Source organism: Stegodyphus dumicola, chromosome 6 (assembly GCF_044657685.1).
Source record: "Stegodyphus dumicola isolate Sdum_Otavi_A_Nest chromosome 6, ASM4465768v1".
Classification (NCBI taxonomy): domain Eukaryota; kingdom Metazoa; phylum Arthropoda; class Arachnida; order Araneae; family Eresidae; genus Stegodyphus; species Stegodyphus dumicola.
The window spans coordinates 74,075,982-74,087,525 of NC_140773.1; positions in this window are offsets into that span (position 1 = coordinate 74,075,982).

An 11,544-nucleotide genomic window follows, 5' to 3' on the forward strand; every position below is an offset into this window, starting at 1 on the left:
CCAGCCTCGTGTGTAACCTATGGAAACAGTTCCAGGATACTGGATCCATCGATAGAAAGCCTGGGCAAGGTCGTCCAAAAGCCACGACGGCCAGAGAAGATTGCTATTTGACCATTTTAGCGAGGCGTAACAGAGCAGCTACAGCTTCTCAGCTCTCTCGGAACCTGTATGCAACTACAGAAACTCGTGTGACAAGGGTGACTGTTTCCACTAGACTGAATGAGAGAGGGTTGTTTGCCAGAAGACCGGTTGTTTGCGTCCCGCTCACGTCTACAGACTGGAGAGTCCGATTAGCATGGTGCAGGCAGCATAGTGATTGGAGTACGGAGCAATAGGAAACTTGTGTTCACTGACGAGTCCCGTTTTAGCCTAAACACCGATTCTCGCCGCACTTCCATATGGAGAGAACCAGGGACCCGCTACCTACCCTCCAATGTCCGCGAAATCAACAATTATGGTGGTGGTGTAATGGTCTGGGCAGGCATCATGTTGGATGGCCGCACACCTCTCCACGTATTTGACAGAAGCTCTGTGACTGGTGTGAGGTATAGGGATGAGGTCTTGGAGCCCTGTGTTCGCCTTTTCCGGGCTGCAGTGGGCCCCGAATTCATCTTACAGGACGATAACGCGAGGCCACATAGAGCTCTTCTGGTCGACGAATTTCTCGAGAGTTAGGATATTCACCGGATGGAATGGCCAGCCAGGTCTGCAGAGTTCAATCCTATGGAGCATGTCTGGGACACTCTGGGGAGGGCAATTGCAACTCTCAACCCCCGTCCGAAAACCATCCAGGAACTGAAAACAGCGTTGCTGAATGACTGGGGCCAATTGCCCCAGGCACTGATAAACTGCCTTATTTCCAGTAAGACATCAAGCTGCTAGGCCTGTATGGCTGTAAGAAGGGACCATACCCCCTATTAACCTATTTCTTTTGTGTCTTCTGCAACCGCTGTTTCAGACCCCCATGAGTGTTACACACGAACATGTGTGTCTATTATAACTGTTAATGTTTATTTTGTTTATATTATATCAACCTATGTTCAAATTTTATTAAAATCTGTCCACTGGTTCTGGAGATCGTAGATCAAATATAAAAATTATCTTAATTTATTTCACCAGATATATACGTATATTAATGTACTTTTGGTGCGGCCGATTGCAACCAAAATGAGAGGTGAACATCTACATGTTATAGCAGTCCTATATACATAATTTCAACTTTCTGAGGCTACTCGTTTTTGAGTTATACGAGATAACGTACGTACATACAAACGTCACGAAAAAATCTGTTCAGAATTCATTTAAATCAGTTTTATATATATATATTTGAGGAAAAGAGTCCTTTATTCTGTCCTTACATGCAGATGTCACGCGAAAACATCGTTAAATTGCATTCGATAGCAGTCAAATTGCATATTTTCGTTGAAATATGATACCCGAAATTTTTCGTGATTACAATACTTATTTTTTACTTCATACAAGGAACTGAAAATGTTGCGTATTCAAGGCGAAACAGTTTGCTGAAATTTTCTCTGAGTGCCTTAGACTAAGTGTTCAATGAATAAATCTGTACTAATGCAGATGGAAAGAAAAGAAAAACACAAAACATTGCAGTTTGCATCCTTTATAAACTTTGCTGTTAATATAAACCGTTGGACTAACTGTAGCTACGAGGGTGCCATCTGGTGAGTAGCTAGAGAAGTACTTCAGTATAAGCTTGGTAAAAGCCAAGTGATAGGCTATGTCAGAATTTTGTTCTGTAATTTTCTTAAAGTTAAATGTAATGTTCGTGTATAACTTAAATCTGTTAATAAATATTTGCTACACTATAAAAGATTGTTTTATGACCTCATCCAAAACACACACACACCCCGCATAGAAGGATTTTAACTTAAAGACGGCAGAAATTAAAATTAAAATATCAGATCTTATGTCATGTCATAAGCAAATAATTCAAAGATGGCCGATCAGTTGAAGGCTGATTCAATTATTTATCCAGCGAAATTAATGGATATTGAATGAAAGCTGTTTTAACATTGACCAAAACGGTTTGTTCATTCACATTAGTCTTGAAACAAACTTAACTTTTAAAAGAAATCAGTGTAATATATTATATTGATTGCAAAACGATTTTTTAATTTTCTTGGTTAACGATTTTTTAATTTTCTTGGTTATAACCAAGAAAATTAAAAAATCGTTTTGCTCTCTGCAAATGGTGATGAAACAGAAAAGATGATATCTCCAGTGATGAGAAAATCACAGAATCCAAAATTTTTCAAATGTGTGAAAACCTTACTATAATAATATGAAACGAATTAAAAAAGAGGAAATGACTGCAGCTATTTTTATAGAATGGCGCAAGGAAATGCGAAGCGATGAGATGTCAAGAACGTGTAATCACTTTTATAGATACGCTGTATAGCTGGGACTGAAGTAAACAAAAGGAACACTTAATTCCAGCGTCTTTTGAAGATGCAAATGCACTACGTTCCTAATCTGGGAATTCGTCGAAGCTGCTGTGAACAAACAAACTAAATATTGTGGTCCTCATGCTTGACGTGGCCAAAAGCATTTGACCGCGTCTGGCATGAAGGACTTCTACAAACATACCGCGATGAATCTTTCCAAGGAAATATCATAATTCTCTCTTCCTTCGTCGAGAACAGGACTTTTGCTTTGAAATGTGCGGATAACAACTCTGACACATTCACATCTTACGTTTAAATTATCGGCCAATCCTACATACGCCTGTCCAGGTGGGCTACAGCAAAAGATAATGATATCCAAAACAAATTTCTACGGATCATAATAGTATCATCATGGTTTATCAGAAACGCAATCTTGCATAGGGACTTAAGAATCAAATATATTAAAGATCTCCCGAAAGCCCTAAATTACAACTTCTTAAGGAAACAAAGAACCAACGACACTGCCAATTTCTACCAAGTTTTCAAATACGAGATCCTTCAGAAGGATTATCTACTTAGACTGTTTAGCACATCAGATCACAAACTACAGATATACATTCAATGATCGTCTTAGAAAATAGTACCATTTACTTGTGCAAAGTTAAGCGCTGTAATGAATTAATACTTTCTGTTCGTTCATTACCTTCTGTAGGTTTAGTAAATTTCATTTGCAATATTTAAAAACGCTGTTTCGCTTTTCAATAGGCTAATAAACTCTAGGACAGCGGTTCTCAACCTTTTGATTAACGAGTACCATCTAAACAAAAATTGAAAAACTTTAGTACCCCCACTACATTTTACAATGATTATTTTTCAAATTCTCAGTAGAACTATTAAAAAAATATATATTTATTTTGCCATTTGCACAACTTGGTGGCTATTTGTATTAAATACGTACACATAAAAAATATTACATTAAAAATCAGTTTGATAATTAAAATTTTGATAATTAAAAACATTTTAATTATCAAAATTTAAGTTATAGCACTTTAATTTCTAAAATTTAGCATGGAATTTGGGCCCGTTTAAGAAAGAGATCAATTTCTTTATGCCTGGTCTTATTTCACTTAGTTTTAACTGTAAATTAAAATCCACTTTTAGTTTTTGTTTGTATTTATTTTTCAAACAGACCATGAAAGAAAGTCCTTTTTCGCACAAAAAGTTTGTGCAAAAAGGGAATAAAAATTCGGTATGCTTTATTTAAAATGCCGTTATGTTCTTTTCAGCCAAAAGTTAACAAGTGTGTTATTTTTGAAATCTTCAGTTAGAGATCAATCACAGGAAATTTCTATCAGATGTTCCACGAGATGAACTTTCAGGTTAATTTCAACAAAATGGATTTCTAATCCAATTTTCTTTTTCATAATTCTTGGGGAAATACATATTGAAATTATTTATCAATGAAAAATAATAATTTTTAATATCGGATGCTTATTCTTTTTTATTTTCAAATTATTTTCGGTTAGAAAACTTTCTAAAAGTGGTGAAAAGCTTAAAATATTATTATTCAATTCTTTGATTATTAGTTCAAGTTTTTTTACGATTGCATTTTTTTATCGCTAATGGTAAACAAATTAACACTTTTCCTTGTAATCCTAAATTTAATTCATTTAACTTTCCAAAACTATCAACTAAAATGGTAAACGTCCCAGCCGTAAGTCACTAAATACTAAATAAACATTTTTGAAATTCAAATTTTGAACTACAGAGGAAAATTTGAATTTTTGATCGAATTCAAAAAGACGATTTAAAACTTTACCTCTGAACAACCACCTTATTTCGGTATATAACAAAAGCGTTTCGTGTTCACTACCTATCTCTTTTGGCATAAAATCGTAAATATCCTTGCATTTAAAGCTCTGCTTTTAATAAAATTAACAATTTTCACAGCTTGGTTCAAAATGATTTTCAGGTTTTCGGGGATTGTTTTGGCTACTAAAGCTTCACGATGGACCAGGAGTAAAGTTAGTTTCAGGTGCGACTTTCTTTATTTCAGGAATAACACCGGAAAATTTTTCTGTTAAAGTCTGAACTCCGTCACTGCATTCGTAACGCACTTATGCCAACGAATATCATTCTGAGGTATAAGATTGTCAATTACTTTGAAAATTTCATTTGCTATTGCTCTATCATGAAGATATTCATAAAATACATACTTTTCCGCAATTAGTTTATCTTCCAGTTTCAGTTCCAATGTTAAGCCGCGAGTAGCTAGCAAATTTGCTCGCTTTGTTCCGGCTGTCGGCACACAAGTTGCTACTACGGTTTGGTTTGGTTTATTTAATTATGGCAAAGCACACTGGGGCTATCTGCCTAAGGGGAGGGATGCCTTCGTGGAGGACTTTCTAAGGGAAACTGGCTAGTAAACACGCTACACATGGGGAAAACCATGAAAACGCCCATGCAGCCAGCCCGTTCGCGGGGTTCGAACCTCAGACAGAACTACCAGTGTTCAGCGACTTTACCGCTCGGCCGCTAAGTTGCTACTACGAGCGATGCAATGAGTTGAATGCTCAGGGTGAGTCTATATCTATGACTTATCACTTAATAAGAGGCAATCGACCATTAACGGCCTTTACCAATATATTATACTTGACTTTTAAATGCTTGAAGAATCCAGTAAAGTTGTATCCAATAATATGGAAGTACTTATGCACATGCTGTGATAGGACTCGGAGATTACTAACGAAGGAGTCTCGTGCGCGCCGTCCGTAGAATAAACAAACTTTGAACAGATGAGGCGCTCCTGTGGCGCCATCTATTATTAGGGATGAAAAGCATTTTAGTTGACTGCAGCTCTGGTGGCGCCATCTCTTGCAGGATGTATTGTAAGGCATTTTTAAAATTCATAAAAAATTATTCTTCTGATAAGCAATAATTGGTAAGTAAAATGATGAAAAACACAATTTGCAGTACGTATTTAATAAAGTTCGTTATGTCAGTACTTTCATGCAATTGCAATGCGACAGCGCCGGATTTAGCATTATTCCTAGGCGGGGCAAAAAACATCAAATTGCCGCCCTCACCCATCTTCCTTTAAGTTTCTCTAACAAATTTTAATTCTTTGAATAAACATAGAAATGTGTAGGGTTTGAGATAAAATGTAAAATCCATTTTATAATAAGAAATTCTTTATGTGCCATTTTTGTTATAAAAGAAATATACATAACAAATGGTTTAGTTTCTTTACTTATGACAAAGCACCTGCCTAAGAGGAGAAATCGCTGAGGACTTTCTAAGAGGAATTGGCTCATATGCAAGTTACGCATGAGCGAAACGACGGAAACACCCACGCAGCCCGCTCATTCGCTTGATTCTAACCCCCGACCGAACTGCTAGTGTTCAGACTTTACCTCTCAACCGCTGCTAGCCCGACATACATACCAAAAGTTACATAATTAAAAACCCGTGCGAACCCTCCTAATGCAGTTTCTTCTCCGGTGCATTGAAATAATCAAATTTACATTTGAGAAAACGTATTAGGGATTTTTATCAATATTTGCAACAATACCTATTCATACTAATAAATGATACTAATAGAAAACGATTCAGTACTAAATACTAAAATAGTTCAGCACAGTACGAAAAGGGGAATCACACACTATTAAGTAATAAAAAAAATATTATTTAAGCAAATATAAGCAAATTACAAATAACTAATGCAATGAATTGAATAATTTGAGACCAATTTCTCGATACTAACAGTAACTTTAACCCAGCACGTTAAAAATTCATTTCACAATAACGTCTTCATGTAGCCTACTCAAGGACTATCGTCCTCACAAAGCCCGATAACATAATAAATATTTACATATTCATACAAAAGACTATTTTTGTACTGTAATAATGAAATTTACATTTTCTCTGAAATACGCAATTTTTCAATATTTGCAACAATAACTAGCCAGACCAATGGAAAATGATTCAGTACTAAATACTAAAGCAGTTCAGCATAGTACAAAAAATAGAGCTGATACATTACTAATTAATATCTTAAACAAATATATATAAGTTACAAATCACGAATGAAATAGACTCAATAATGAACACACCAAATTCTCTAAAATAACAACTTTAACCTGGCACTTTAAAATTCCATTTCCCTGTAACGCCTTTATGTAGGCTACTCAAGAACTCTACTATCGGCCTCACACAGCTCGATAACATAATAAATATTTACATATTCATACAGAAGACTATTTTTGCACTGTAATAATCAAATTTACGTTTCCTTTGAAATATGTAGTTTTGCAATGTTTGCAACAATAACTAACCATTGTAATGGAAAGTAATTCAGTACTAAATACTAAAGCAGTTCAGCATAGTACGAAAAATAGAAATGTCACATTACTCATAATAGCTTAAACGAATATACAAATCACTAATGCAATGAATAATCAAATTCCTTTTTTTCAATAACATACTTAAATAAGTAAGTCCTAACGTTCAATCAAATATGCACTCGTAATAAAAATAAACTTTAGTTACAAACAATAGATAACATAAGTTAGGACAATCGATGAGCTGATTAATTACGTAACTAACTTTCATTAGCTATACTTAACAACAATACGAGCTACTGCTGAAAGGAAAAGGTTAGTATTTGTACTTCTTTTCCTAATTCTTATTTCATTAATAATTTTAAGTTCTTACCTAACGCTCTTAAAATATTACGGAATTAAAATTTTACTCTGCGATCCTTTTGCTCTGAAAATAAATCTATGGCATCGTCATAATTAACTTGATGTACTGTTTGATTTTCAATTGCCAGAACTGCGTGACTTGATAAACGCCTCCTGGTTCATGGATGATCTCAAATAGTTTTTATTAAGTTTTAATTTGCTAAAACTTCAGCTGGCTTGCGGATTTAGTTGGAAGCATAGAGTAAATCTGCAGAACAATACAAATATTGTAAAAGACATCCTGAAAATTATAGTTATAGATCTGTCGCAAGAGATAAAAAAACTCTAGCCTTTTTTATGTCGACGAATAACATTGAGGCTTGTTGTTTAAAAACGGCAAGTTCCTGGCAGAACTCAAATGCGTTTAGATCTCGCTCATATTTTCGTGCACGATCTGTTCCATTCTTTTGCAATTCTTCAGTTGACATAATCAATATTTCACGACCAATGAAAAATGCGAAATTTGAATTTAGTGTAGTAGCGCTGTTTACCCTCGTTTTATTTCTGATAAGATTCGATCAAATACAATTTTCATTGCATTAGAAAATAGCTGAACAGGATAAAGTGTTCGTGATTCATCATCGTACAACTCATCAAATTGCTTTTTGCGCCTTAGAATTCGTTTATTTGTCAAAATAGGTTAAATCTCAATTTTTTCGGCTGCTGCTTTAGATTCTTCTATCCAATATGCCATAGGAATTTCTCTCATTTTTTTTCAAAGTTTTGGTCAGACATTCCATTAATGCGAAGGAACGCGCAAGAACAGTATCTTCCTTTTGAATTTCAATATTTATTCGATTGATTTCTCGAAGACTATTAGCCCAAAATTATCAGGTTGAAAATAAATTCAAAAGTTTTTACAACATGTAGCAGATGACCTGCTTCGTACTTTGATTCTGCACTAAGAGAAAGATAATTAATTTCTTTCAAGGATTTTACTACTTCTGGTAAATTCGTTAGAAGAGCTCTCACAGCCATATATTTTGCCGACCATCTCGTCTGGTTGCTTCCTTTTAAGTTGGTTTTTGTAGTATCCTATCGAATAGTGGATTCGACAAAAAAGCTAAATATTTAGGTTTCGGGGCAAGATGAGGCAGAATGCACGCCGACAAGACTCAAAGAGTAAGCCAAACATTCCACGTATTCGGCCAGCTGATTCACTTCTGTAATCCTGGCTTGTATTCCGTTATAAGTAACGGCCAGATTAGATCCGTTATCGTCAGATTGACCTCCACATTATCCAATATCTAAACCATCACAAGTCAGTTTTCTCACAATCCGTTGAGAAATGCATTCTCCTGTCTTTCCACCAACTTCTATGAAATCAATGAAGCTCTCCTTTAATTTCACACACATCACCACATATTTTTTACGTATCGAATCACCTGGCTCATTTGTTCTGTATTCGACACATTTGGTATGCAATCGAACATTATTTTATAATATTTGGCTTCTTTAATATCATTTAAAATGCTGTTGCGAACTGTTTTCGTCATTATATCAGTAATTTCATTTTGAATTATGTTTGTTAAATATGATACTTGTCCCTTTTTTAGGTGTTCTAACTGGTACTTAAGAACTGAGTTACGTTTGGCTAGCAGAGTCATTAAATTCAAAAAATTGCCTTGACTAGGCCGAGGACACTTTGTGACTGCTAGGGGTTTCATCACACCCACGGAAAGAAAGACAGTTTGTTGAAAGATACAATACAGCATCCATAACTACCTGCAGGATCTCTCTCCATTTTTCTTTCTCTGTGTGAATTAGTCGCTTAATGTCATGATGGATGCCTTGACACTGTTTCATTTGTTGTAGTCGAATTTTTCATTTCGAATGTCGAATCATGCACTCTCTGTGGATTTCAGATGCTTTGTGCTCAATTAACCTTTCTGAAGCTTTTTTCAGTTAATTAATCTTGTAGTACACAATGCTGATGTAGAGGCAGTGGCATGTTTCTGGTAAATCTCACAGGGTGTACAAAAATTGCATTTCTAAGTTTAGAATATATAAGACAAGACCTGTTAATCTTTTCATTATTTGTGAATGTTCTGTGCCACAATGAAGATATCAGATGTCTTCCACCACTTTCAGTGGCCCTAAGGTCTACGTCTTCTGGATGATTTTCGGCTAATAATACAGCTTGACTGCTTAAGAAAGATCGTTGCTGGTCGTTAATTTTTTTTTTTTTTTCTGTAATTGGCAAACTACTTGTGTCAGACAAATCAAAAGTTTTTAAGTCTTCTTTCTGCTGCCCACACGCACCTAAATGAGAAAATACTTTATCTCCTAATTTTATGTCCTCTAGATGCTCGTTTGAGGTCGATGAAGAAGGTTGCTCTCTCAGCTGTTCAAAATGTTGTCTGAGGATGATGCATGAAGATTCTTCATCTTGGTCATTCAAATTGCAAGAAATAACAATATCCTTTAGAATCTCGGCACCATCGTAAGTTGCGGCAGGGTCTGACGGTTCGTCTTTTCTGTGAAACCTTTTTTTTTTCATTTTAGCTGCAATTTGTTTTCTCTGTTCGGTCCTATCTTTTGCTCTTTTTCTATATTCTGTCCCTGAGAGTTCTTTCTAGACGCTCTCATGATTTCTTTTACCCTAAATAATATACAACATGTAATTTTATTGCAAAGGTACTCCGTAAACTCCTTGGTCTACCTTAATAAGAAAACTTACCTTAATAAGAAAAGCTAAAAATCGATGTAATTACACTCAGCAGTCTTACGGTCGCGTCGCGGACGAGCCGGCGCCCGCTAATTAAATGGTTGCGTCTCACTTAATATGGTGAGGAATACCGGAAGCAGGCATATTAAAAAAAAAAAAAAAAAGAAAAAAAAAAGAAACTTTAAAAATTATAAAAATAATAAATCCATTTCTAAAACCTATGTTGCCGACTAGCTGCAAAAAAACAAAACACCTTACTTAATTTCTGTTGCATATTCTCGACGTACATTACTTTGAATTATTTCATTGGTCCAAGGTTAATTTGTATTGGGTGTTAGGAAAGAGTTATAATTTACAATGCTTCCCCATTTATCTCGCAAGAGGTGTCGATATGAAAACAAGACCCTCTATGCTATCGTTCTGTTTCTTGTTTGAATATCCCCGCCTAGAGAGAGAGAGAGAGGATAGCAGAGGGAATCAGACGTCATTTACAGGGATTACTGGAGTCCCTCTATTGTCCTCTCTCTGATCTTATGTTTAGAGTCGTATTCGGTTGTAGTTAGCTCACTTTTAACTGTTTATTCCATTAAAAGGTTTCCGAGTAATTAATTATAAATATTCTTAAAAGAGGTTTTAAGGGTTCAAAACTACTATTGTTGTATAAAAATTTCACAACATCCCAAATACGATCCAGCGCCACGCTTGAATTTGCCGCCCGAAACACAGACCCCGGCTTGCCCCCCCCCCTAGATCCGGAGCTGCAATGCGAACACCCACAGTGTATTATGTTTTCTAGGATTATTTTCTCCTTATTCAAATATCTCATACTTTTAGAAGTTTAGTTTAGTTTTGTATAGTTCGGAAGAACCATACAAAATATTCTGCGTTATTGAAATTATTGGAATGTATCCTTTTTTAATACTAACAAAAGTAATCGTTGAAAATGATACGGCATTTCGAAAGGGAATACTTTCGAAAGTAACTCTTTACCTAAACAAACAGATGAATTTTAATACTGTGTTCAATCGAAAACTTGTTCCAAATGCATTATGCAGGACCCTCACAGAAATCAGTAAACGTATAAAACCACTTGTGGCCCAACAAAAGTTCGTTTACTCATTCATTTCTCCCCTTTTCCAAATTTGTCTGCATGTGACTAATTTATCTTTCAAAAATTAAAACTATCTTCTGAAGGAGTTTTTATTTTGATAATGGACAGATTCAAAGAACTGAAACATGTACATTTAGAAAGGGGGGGGATGAAGTGATGACCTAATATATAATGAGATTATTTAGAAAATATAAGTATAATTTGAACGCATTCTTTTTTTATGATTAAGCTCTATAAATTACCCCAAAGTAAATATCAGTTCAGCATTCAAGATTTTACGTAGAATGGTTCAAAACTGGTAACTGATGCAGTTTTAAAGATATCCCTGACTGAAAAAATATCGAATGATCTTTATACATTCTCACATAACCCTTAGCTGAATATTTATTAATAGTATTAGTCAAATAATTTATCATTTTAATTATATTTAGCAGAGAGCCACACATTGCGCTTGAGAAATTTTTCGTTGAATCCACTGACTCGTTATGGTTTCCAGACTCTACAGATAGCTATTGAATTCAACGTTTTGTTGGCTTGATTGCTAATGAAAGCATTCAACTTTTTGTCATAAATTGCTTGAGGCAAGGGGCTACATCTAATCTTGTTCACCTCTGT